General features: G+C 44.1%; 1 pseudogene; it reads left to right on the top strand.

The window, feature by feature from the left end:
* The first annotated feature begins 1,262 nt into the window (after positions 1-1,262).
* Positions 1,263-4,127, top strand: LOC148012147 (uncharacterized; annotated as a pseudogene).
* Positions 4,128-11,199: the final 7,072 nt, after the last annotated feature.

The following is an 11,199-nucleotide window of genomic DNA, read 5'->3' as shown; positions in this document are numbered from 1 at the left end:
ATTATTGCCTGAGTTTCACTCTAAGCTTCAACATTTCGACTTAGCATTTGGGCATTGGGCACCTTTGACTGACCACTATGCAAGTCGGGATAGGGCCCGTTGCATCAATTTGGATCATGAACTCCAAAATTTTAAAATCACAAACACAGATGACTTGAAAGTCAAGTTGGTTGAGTATCGGTGTCTTCTCGCTAAGTTCTCAACCACCAAGGATCCTAAGTCCTCTAACAGCCAGGTTACCTGTTTCTTAACAACTTGCCCAAAAAATATTTCCATTTTGTGCAGCAAGTGATTTCACAACCTTAGATGCCCACATTTTATGAGTTTAAGTGTCAGTTGTTGCACTACGCACGGTTGTTCAATCAATTTTATAACATGTCCATGGTAGAGGGGGCTCTCATTACCACTTCTCAAAGGGGACAACAAGGCAAGGGCACATAAAACTCAAATCAAAATCAAACTCAAAACCAGGCTAGTGCATCCCCAAGAACCACTCAATCTACTCTTAAACCTAGATGGCAAAATGCACCTAAGAAGAAGGTATTGTCAACATTGTCAAAAGGCTGGCCATTATGACGACGAGTGTCAATCTAAGGCAAAAGTCACATAGCCAAAATCCAAGGATTAGACCCCCGCACCCCAATTGAGTAACCCCCAGTCGAGGAAACAAGGTGGTGGCAACCCTCAGCAAGGGTAGTGGAGAGGCCAAACCCACACTACCACCGGTCAATCATCACAGTCGGTGAACTACTTAACTCCAGAGAGTTTATCTAACTAGTCTACAACGGCCCACATTATCTCTTTAAAGACATCGGATACGAGTCTTGTTCACATTTACACATTGCCTCCTGATGAGATGCTTGCAGAGGCTCCCTCATCACAACCGAGCACCTCAACAACTGTTTGGCTCATGGGCAGTCGAGCTACCCATCACATGACTCCCAAAACAGACCTTTTCAATTCCTGAGCCCCTGCAATCGAGAGTATTCATACAAGAAACAACTCATCAATCAAGATTCAAGCCCATGGCCGCGTTGGTTTTCTCACTGACCTAGATCCAGATCTCGCTTCGTTGAACAATGTCTATCATGTCCCCCAGCTTCGGGTGAACTTGTTGTCCATTCAATAGCTTTGCCAATTGGGGCAAGCTGTTAGAGAGTCATTTCATGGACAGCAATGTGCAGAACTATATGGCCAGAGTGCCACGTCAACACTACGGACCATAGTTTCCAGAAATGGCATTTCTAGTGCCCAGAAACGGGATGGCCATTTCCGTTTCTGAGAAACGGCGTTTCTACCAGACAGGGGACGAGCAGGGTAAAAACCTCAAAATAGGCTGCGTTTCTTAGTCGCCTGCATATTTCGTCTCTCCCCCTGCTCGTTTTGCACTCTCCTACTGCTGCAGCTGCTCGAACTAAAGCAATCGTGCCTGAACTGCTGCACATCAGCCCGTGGTCACTCAGTAACGCTAAAAGCTCTCTTCTCGAAAGGTAACCTTCAGCTGTGAACATTCAGCTTGTTTTCCTGTATATTTCAAACCTGAATGTCTGCAATTTTCAGCCAAGATATATGAAATTTTTTGTCCTGCCAGTTGTGTGTGCACTATTTCAGCCTTGTGTGTCATTTGTTTGTGAACATTCAGCCTGTTCATGCAGATTTCAGACCTGAATGCCTGCAATAATCAATTTTCAGCCAAGATATATGAAATTTTTTGTCATGCCAGTTGTGTGCACACTATTTCAACCTTGTGTCATTTGTTTGTGAACATTCAGCCTGTTTCATGCAGATTTCAAACCTGAATGTCTGCAATAATCAATTTTCAACCAAGATATATGAAATTTTTTGTCCTGCCAGTTGTGTGCACACATTTCAGCCTTATGTGTCATTGTTTCAGGTACTCCTAGAGGTTCATTACAGAGAGCTAGCATACATGCTGCTATGCAAAAGCAAGCCATAGCTGAGGCAACTCGAGAGTTGATGAGATTGTTCATTAGATGTGCTATTCCCTTCCATGTGGCTAAAACAAAGCAATGGAGGCGAACCATAAAAGCCATCAGCCACATTGAATGTGAATGGGAGGGCCCATCCTCAGAGGCACTACGCGCACGGGAGCTCAAGAAGGAAAAGGCATGCATTGAGGTTCAATTAGAGCCATTGAAAGATGCATGAAAGAAGTATGGGTGCACCATTTTGTGTGATGGATTGTCTGACGCCCGTAGGAGAAATGTGTATAATGTCATGGTCTCATGCTGCAAGGGCACTATGTTTGTGAAGGCCATTGATGCCTCTTTGCCAAGCCTTGTAGTGACAGGTGCATTTATATAGCAGCATTTGCGATATGTCATCTTGAAAATCGGGCCTGAATATGTTGTGCAGGTTGTGACCGATAATGGAAGCAATTGTGTCTCCATGGGCAATATGTCAGAGGAGGAGTTTCCAAGCATTGTATGGACACCATGTGCTTCTCATTCCATTGATCTTTTGATTGAGGATATAGGCAAAATTGAATGGGTTGAGGCCATATTCAGCACGGCCACAAGTATAGTCAATTTTAGAGAAGGAGGCCCAAGGTTCTTACCATATTTCGCTCATTTAGCCACCTTGAGCTCTTAAAACCCTCCACCACTAGATTTGCCTACATCTTCATTGTGCTTGAGAAATTGGTGCGCGTTCACAAGGAGTTGGTGCGCACTATATGGTCTGATGAGTTCATGCAGTGGGATGAGTATGATTATCCAAAGACCATGGCATTTCGGTGCAATGTCATGAATGATACTTGGTGGAAAGATCTGGAGACTATGATGAGAACTCTCAATCCTATCTACACAGTGCTATGCATTACCGATATGGAGGGTAGCACTATGGGTCTTCTTTATGAGTATATGGATAAGATAGGAGAGGCTCTTTAAAAAAATAACTTTTTGCCCTCGGACAAGTAAGTAACTCTTGAGTCTTTATTTTACAAATTGATATTATATGTGTGAATTTTGAAATTTGAATAACTTTTCTTGAGACTTGAATTGACATTTCTTCAATGTTGACATCTTAAGGATTGCTCAAATCGTAGCTGTGTGGGAGAGGAGATGGAATTGGTTTCATAGACCAATTCATGCAGTGGCCCATGTCTTGCATCCTCTTTGGCGAGATAATGAGCAAAGTGAGTGTGAGGAGCTAGAGGAGAGATTCATGGAGTATATGACAAAGGTGACAGGTGGCGATGTGTCAATGCTTCAAAGGATTGAGGATGATCTTTTGACATTCCGCAATGAGAGCTTGCATTTTGGTAGAGAGACTGCGAAGTTAAGAGAGACTCAACTTCACCCTATCTCATGGTGGGAATAGTATGGAAATTGTGTACCCACATTGGTAATTTGCAACCCCAAGATTTCTTTTAATAATTATACATAATCACATATTTATAATTTATTATCACTAGCATTCACTGCATAGTTTGATTCTTGAAAGTTGAATCTTAGATTCTTATGGCTCCGTTTGTGTTTCTATTTGAATGATGATTTACAGAAACGCATTGCTATACGGGTTCTCTCACAAGATTGTAGTTTAGGCCCTTATGAGAGAAATTGGAGTACTTGGGCCTTTTCCATACAAAGAAAAGGAATAACTTACCACTGCTCAATTAGAGAGGTTGGTCTTTTGCCATTGCAACCTCCAACTGCTTGAGAAAAACGATATTCATCCCGAGCTTGCGAGGTGATTATATTTATATTTTGCTAATAGCTTATGGTCTTTGAAGTTTGACTCTTGAATGCCAATTCTAGAATCTAAAGATAATAACTTTCTTAAATCTCTATGTCAAATAAACACAAGTAAATATTGACAAGATCGACATAGAGAAGGTGAGGTTTGTTCCAGACATCACTCCAAAGGAACGGGACATATATACCATGCTCTACCAAGAGATGATAGCCCCAAGCCGTACCACGCACAACAGGATTGCTTCACAACGTCAGAGAGCCATAGATGGAGCTAGCACTTCAGCTGCTCTAGCAAATTCAGGGGCTTCTGATAGTTCTGGCTCATCAGCTGATGTGGATAGCGATGAGCCAGAGGAGGATCTGGATGACAGCACCTCTATTGGCTTAGATGATGTTGCTACAGATGCTTGAGCTTTGAGCCTTGAGCCTTGATTTTATCATTGATGTTGAGCATTGTTGACAATTGTCACTTGCTTATGTTTTTTCCCATGGCTAGCCAGTGGCCGTTGTTTGAACTTTGAAGTTATCAGTTCTTTGAGATCTCATAGATCTATTATCTTACTTTGATATTTGACTCTTGAGACATGTCATGACTCACATGATACATCATATGATCATTGCTATAGCTTGTAGTCTTGACTCTTGAGTCTTTAAATTGGCTTTTGTTAAAGTTAGATGTATCTAGATTCTAGAATCTAGGTTGCCTTCTTTTGAAATTTGAATAATGAATGATGAATCTTGATGTATCATGTATCTACTTAGTACTATGATCTATCACTGGTAACTACTCGTATTATCATGAGTGACACCTCATGAATGATGAACTTGACTTTTAACTTTTAAGTTCTGATCATGATTCTTGGATGACAGATGTTATAATGTTAGTATGTTTTACTTTTGTTTCAAAATATTGTAAGTTATTTTGGGTGATTTAAGATTTCTTCAATCTTGTGATTTGAAGCTTGCGAAATTGATAACTATGTGAAATTGCTGCGCAATGTGATTTGTGAAATTTAAATCATGGGACTTGGAAGTTGGATTCTTATGCTAAAAGTTAAGATTGTTCAGTCACCAATGACTCTAGTCTCTAGTATACTTAGTATGTGTGTATATATGTATATATATATATACATATGTATATATATATATATACATATGTATATATATATATACATATGTATATATATGTATATATATATATATACATATGTATATATATGGAAGTTGGATTCTTATGCTAAAAGTTAAGATTGTTCAGTCACCAATGACTCTAGTCTCTAGTATACTTAGTATGTGTGTATATATATATATACATATGTCTATATATATATATATATATATATAAAATCATAATTTATTGGTTTCTCCGAAACGCCATTTCCACCAAAATTTCATATGGCTGAAACTCCGTTTCTTCCAGTTTCCAAAAACTCCCGTTTCCGAAACGCATGGAAACTATGGTACGAACACAAAGAGGAGCCACGTCAGTAGGCGTAGGTGCCACGTAACACAGCAATAGTCGGCGGACAGGATTTTTGATCACTCCGCCAGTTTTTTAGCATTATTTTATGCAGTCGGCTGCATTTACTGCAGCCGACCTAGTGCTGGGCACTATTTCTTTCTTGGCTATTTATAATCAGTTTGTGGCACATTCTCAAATATTCTGATCTGTGACATCTGACAGAGTTGGTCTGTTGAGACTGACGGCACATGGGCTGATGGAGATCAAGCTCCTCAAGGTGGAGACACATGCAGATATTTTCTTTGTATCCGTGTATATTTCCGCACTCCTATACAGCATACTACACTGCAAATTTTCTGTGTTACATTGTCTCCTTTTCTCTCTCTCTCTCTCTCTCTGTGTTCACTCTCTCTCAGTCTTTGTCCTACACTTTCACATCGCTGCACTCTGACATGGTATTGGAGTGGTGAAATCGGACGGACTGAATGAAGAACCTACCTGAAGAGGAGATTTCAGTGCAACACAAGGCTGCGTTTTCAGCATTCGAGGGCAAGTGGGAGGGCTGCACATTGGAACAAGGCTGAAGCGAGTGTGGGCATGCGGGAAAGGAGTCCAACTGGTGAACTTGCTGCAAGTTATTGCTATTCGAAAGGGAGAAAGGCTGTGTTTTAGGCCTTCCACTGCAGATTTTACCTTTTCATCACCTCCGGCAGCTGAAGACGGTTCAAGAAGCAGAGGAAACAGCCCTAACAAGCTGCGTTTACACAATTAGAGGGAGCTGATTTTGTATTTGTGCAGGCGTTGCACATGAACATGTCTACAGAGACTGATTTGGAGTTCTAGGCGATCATGAACAGGAAGGTGCCTGTCCTACCAGCTCTTCCATCAGATCAGAAGCTTGATGGTGACAATTACTGCATCTGGTGGGTGATGATGTTGGCCATCCTGGAGTCTTATGATTTGGAGGAGCTTGTGTTGGAGGAGATCAACCAGCCCTCAGTGCTAGATGAGTTCAAACTCTCTTCTAGTGCTTGTGTGGAGTTGACCAAAGCACAATCTCATTGGAACAAACTGAATGCCAAGATTCATTCTTTTCTTTTTCTATCTTGTACTACAGCTGTGATAGCTCACATCGAGCACTTGACGGTGGCTCGAGAGATATGGCTGGAGCTCGACCAGATGTACAACCAGATGACGCTGACGAAGAGGATTTCCTTGGAGGTTCAGATGCAGACCTTGTCCTTAAATAAGTCTTCTTCGCTTCGAGAACACATCAACAAGCTTTGGCAGCTTCAGATGCAGGTTCAGAATGCGGGGAAGCCTATTTCCTCCAAAGACATGGCGATCACTTTGTTGTCCCAGTTACCGCCACGATTCGGTACTTTTTATTCGGCCTATATTGCATCACGGCGGGAGTCGACTCTTCGGTGGGAAGAGTTGGTTCCTATGGTCTTGGACCAAGAGGAATAGTTGAAGGGACAGAATGCTTCCAAATCAAAGGCATTGGTTGGTCAGGCCTCTCATAAGGGTAATGGTTGCTTTGACTTATCAAAACACATGGATGTGTCTAAAAATAGGTTGTCCAACCTATAAGACAGCTACCTAGTCCAGATAAAGGCCGCCCTGGTCCAAATAATGGATACACAAATCAAAAGAAGGGCTACCTTGTTTGGAAGATGGCCACCCAAATCCATGGCACAACACGGAAGATTGATGATAGATGAAATGGGGTATAGATTATGGGATCCTGAGAAAAGAAAGATTGTATGCAGCAATAATGTTATCTTCCAAGAAGATCATATGCATAAACAACCCGAAAAGTCTAAGGAAGTCAGAAGGGTTGTGTTCCAAGAAAAGATACCTTAGGACACCAAAGAGTGCCTGTTGTACAGCAACAAATACCTGCTGTAAATGACCCACCTAAATATTTTTATCTTTAAAAAATAAAATGCAAATGTATAATGTTAAGATGTACCCATATAGACATATTCTAGTCTTACTTTGGGACTAAGCCAGATGTCTCTTACTTCAGGATCTTTGGGGGTGACGCTTATGTACACATCCCGAAGAACGCAGTGTGACAAGTTCGAGGCGGCTTCCCGACGACAGGTTTTTGTTGGCTATAGCTCCCAGTCCCAAGGTTATCGTATGTTTGATCCCATCAAGAGGGGATGTCTACACGAGCCGAGATGTACAATTCATGGAAGTTCCAACCACAAAGAGGGGTGAGGAGCACCCCGTCCTTGGAGATCCCGAGGAGAGTTGGGCTCCCGAGACTGTTTCTTTGGAGCCAGAGCCCCCTTGATGGAGATTCTTCTTCATCAAGGGGGCTGCCAAGACAATTTCTTTGGAGTCAAAGCCTTTTGATGGAGACTCTTCTTCTGATTCAGAGTCTTCCCTTCCACCAACCACCCCAAAATGGCTTCCGTCAGTGGATGTACCGGAGTCTTCAGTAGATGGAGAGCAAAGGGGAAAGGTCCGGCCTCCTCCTCATTGGGCCCGTGACATACTCCGAGATTCAGGAATCGAGAGGGTCTCCGAATAGTGGGAACCGCAGGATGGACCGCGAAGGTCACAAAGGAATCAAGCCCATTCTATGGAGCTTGTTTGCTCTAACTATTGTTTGTTGACCCGTGTTATGCAAGATCAAGAGCCTGTTAGCAAATTAGTCAGCTCATGGTTGAGTCTGGATTATTTAGGCATTTTATTTGCCATTATTTATTGTGGATTGGCATTATTTGCAGCCAATCGGCCAGCATTTAATGTTGGCCGACCAGTCATATTTTGGGCATTTATTTGTCCTATATATTGTCTCTCTCCCTCCTCCTGTTGGGAATAAAGGACCATCGTGCCTTTTATATGTGCACGGGTGTGAACACACCCTTAGCACATTGTACTTTCATACATATATCTATCTAAAAACCTAAAGTGGTACACTCATCATTGTACCGAAAAACGTGTTCACTCTCTACTCTACTCTCTCGCACTCTCTTTGTCTCTCTCACTGCGCATAACGACTATCTGCCTCATTCTCCGTGCCTAATTGATTACTACAAACTGGTATCAGAGCGTAAGGTGCTGCAGACGGTCATCAGGCTGAGGTAGAAGACCAAAGCTGGCAAGAGACAGCTCAAAGCCAAGTAGGAGAGTCGCAGGCAGGCCCGTGTGCTGGAGAGACAATCGACTAGTGCAACAGCTAACAACAATTGCAGGTGACGATTGACCAGCGTGGTCCAGCAGACGACAGGTAGCAACAGGGCTCACGGAGAAGACTAATGGGCAGCGACAAGAACAGGGAGCAGGCGTGGTAACCTGCAGCTGCTAACGACAACTGCAGCGGACCGGAGAGGACCAACGAGCAGGCGCTGACTAGCTGCGACCAGCCCGTGACGGAAAGGCGACGCACGTCAGACGGCAGCCGACGAGGTGCCAGGCACACGGCGACACCAAGCAGGTGAACAAACCCGTCAGAATTTTTCAAAAAAAATCTTCTTTTTTTTTTTAATTGCTTATACCCACTGATGGGGTTTCGCGCGTGTAAGCACAAAATCTCAAATTTGTGCAATTCTGGCCTAGAAAGTTGGGGCTTCGCAAGACTAAGCACTGTTTGTGAAAAATTGAGGCATCTGCATTGGAATTGCAGACATTGTGCGCATTTGAATTGGGGATTTTGCCAAAATTGTTGAAATTTTGCTCATTTGAGTGAAATTTCTCAACATTTAGCCCAAAAATTTGGAGCTTTTCTCAGATTTGGGAAATTTGATGCAAGACAAGCAAATATGTCTCAAAAATTGCAGGAATTTGTGACATTTTGTCCCCGACATTTGGGGCTTTTCATGTACATGCACAAATTGGGCTGAAATTAACCCAATTTCTCGACATTGAGGCACATTCGACCCCGTGCAATTTGGGGCTTTTGCGATTTGGGCAAAATTTGTGCAGCATTTAGTCACTTTATGTACATGCAGGTTGAATTCCGCTCAATTTGGACATCAACACTTCGTAAAATTTAGGGGTTTTGCTAAAATTACTTTATTTTGGCAAAATTGGACTGTCCTATGCATGACAAAGGAAATGCACATGTGTGTTTGACACTTTTGAGCACAAAATTTTGGGGCTTTTGACCGTTCGTGTCAAATTTTATGCCCGTGGGTACATGTGTGAGAGTGCGCAGCGAAAGAAGAACACGAACACAGAGGAGAGGAGAGAGGAAGCAGAGAATGAAGGAAGAAAGTCTGCACTGACTGAGATGAATGCTGAATACACTGGAATGGACAGAACAGTCCCTGCACGCAGCCCGGAGCGTCAGTGAGGGAACCAGGACAGACTGGAGGCAGAGGCAGCACCAATGCCGGAGACGGAGACGGAGGAAGCAGTGCTGTACCTGCAGAGAATGAATGCTGGACTGACTGGGGGGGCTGCTATAAATAGCCCCCAGCCAGAAAACTGGCCGACCAGCTAAACTGGCCGACCTGGCCAGATCTGGCCGACTATGGCCAGATCTGGTCCGACTGACCAGAACTGGTCCGACTGCCCAAAATAATGGGAAGTCACCCCAAAAACAGCCCAGATCTGGGCTGTAAAATGCCCAAGGCTGCATGCTGACTAAAGCAGCCTAAAAACACACTGACAGAGCTCCTCTGTCTCCTGTCAGACTCTGACAGGAGCTCACAACCAGGAGATGACAGACTGAGATTGAATAAGAGCAGGCTAACACCCCCTCTCAACTCCTGGGAGAGTCTGAAGACCCAAGAACCGCATGTGATGAAGCAAAGAAGCCTGAGGCAACGGCTTCGTAAAGAGATCAGCTGCATTGGCCGCCGTAGGACAATAGACCACCACCAGCTCCGAATCCACGATCCACTCTCGAACATAGTGATACTGAACCTCAATGTGCTTCGTACGAGCATGAAACACCGGGTTCTTGGCCAGAGCAAGAGCACTCTGGTTATCCACGCGCAGCTCTGTAGGTCCGGTCTGGGAAAAGCCAATCTCCGCGAGTAAGCGACGGAGCCAAACTGCCTCCATAGCGGTCGAACATAGGGCCCGATACTCAGCCTCTGTAGAAGAAAGTGCCACAGTAGGCTGCTTCTTGCTGCTCCAAGAGACAGCACCAGATCCAAGGGTGAAAGCAAAACCTGTAGTGGATCGTCGAGAATCCACATCACCTGCCCAATCAGAATCACTCCATCCAGAAAGGGTAATCCCATCTCCATACATGATCCCAAAGGATCGAGTCCCCTGCAAATAGCGAAGAACCCGCAAGGCCGCCTGCCAGTGATCCTGGGTAGGAGTCTGCATAAAGGAAGACAATAAAGCCACCACAAAGGAGATATCCGGCCGAGTGTGAAGCAGCCAGATAAGAGAGCCGACAAGGCACTTGTAACGGGTGGGATCGGTAAGAGGAACTCCAGCTGTCAAAAGCTTGGACTCAGGGTCCATAGGGCATGAGATAGGCCGACACTCAGCCATATCAAACTCCGAAAGAAGCTCGGAGATGTACCTGTGCTGCGAGATAAAAATGCCCTGTGCCATCTGATAGATCTCCAGACCAAGAAAGAAGTGAAGGATCCCTAGATCCGTCATGTCAAACTCCTGCTGTAAAATGGACCGTGTATGCTCCACCTGCTGAGTGTCGCTCCCTGTAATGATAAGATCATCCACATACAAGATGAGGAACACCGAAAGAGAATCCACAACCCGTAAGTAAAGGTTGGGATCATAAGCGGAGCGCGCAAAGCCACTCTGTAGAAAGAAGCGGTCAATCCGCTGGTACCAAGCACGAGGAGCCTGCTTTAGGCCATAAAGAGCCTTCCGCAGCCTGTAGACATGATCCTCCTTCCCCTGCACAAGAAAACCAGGAGGCTGTGAAACATAAATCTCCTCCTCAAGAACGCCATTCAGAAAAGCAGACTTGACGTCCATCTGATAGGCAGGCCAACGGTGGTGAGCAGCAAGAGCCAAAAGCACTCGGATGGTGGACATCCTAGCTGTAGGAGCAAAAGTCTCAAAGTAATCCAA

The sequence above is a fragment of the Lygodium microphyllum genome, chromosome 27 (assembly GCF_053477565.2).
Source record: "Lygodium microphyllum isolate KBCC chromosome 27, Lygodium_microphyllum_v1.1.10, whole genome shotgun sequence".
In the NCBI taxonomy this organism is placed as follows: domain Eukaryota; kingdom Viridiplantae; phylum Streptophyta; class Polypodiopsida; order Schizaeales; family Lygodiaceae; genus Lygodium; species Lygodium microphyllum.
Note: the sequence above shows the minus strand (reverse complement) of the source record. Positions and strands in the feature narration are given on the sequence as shown.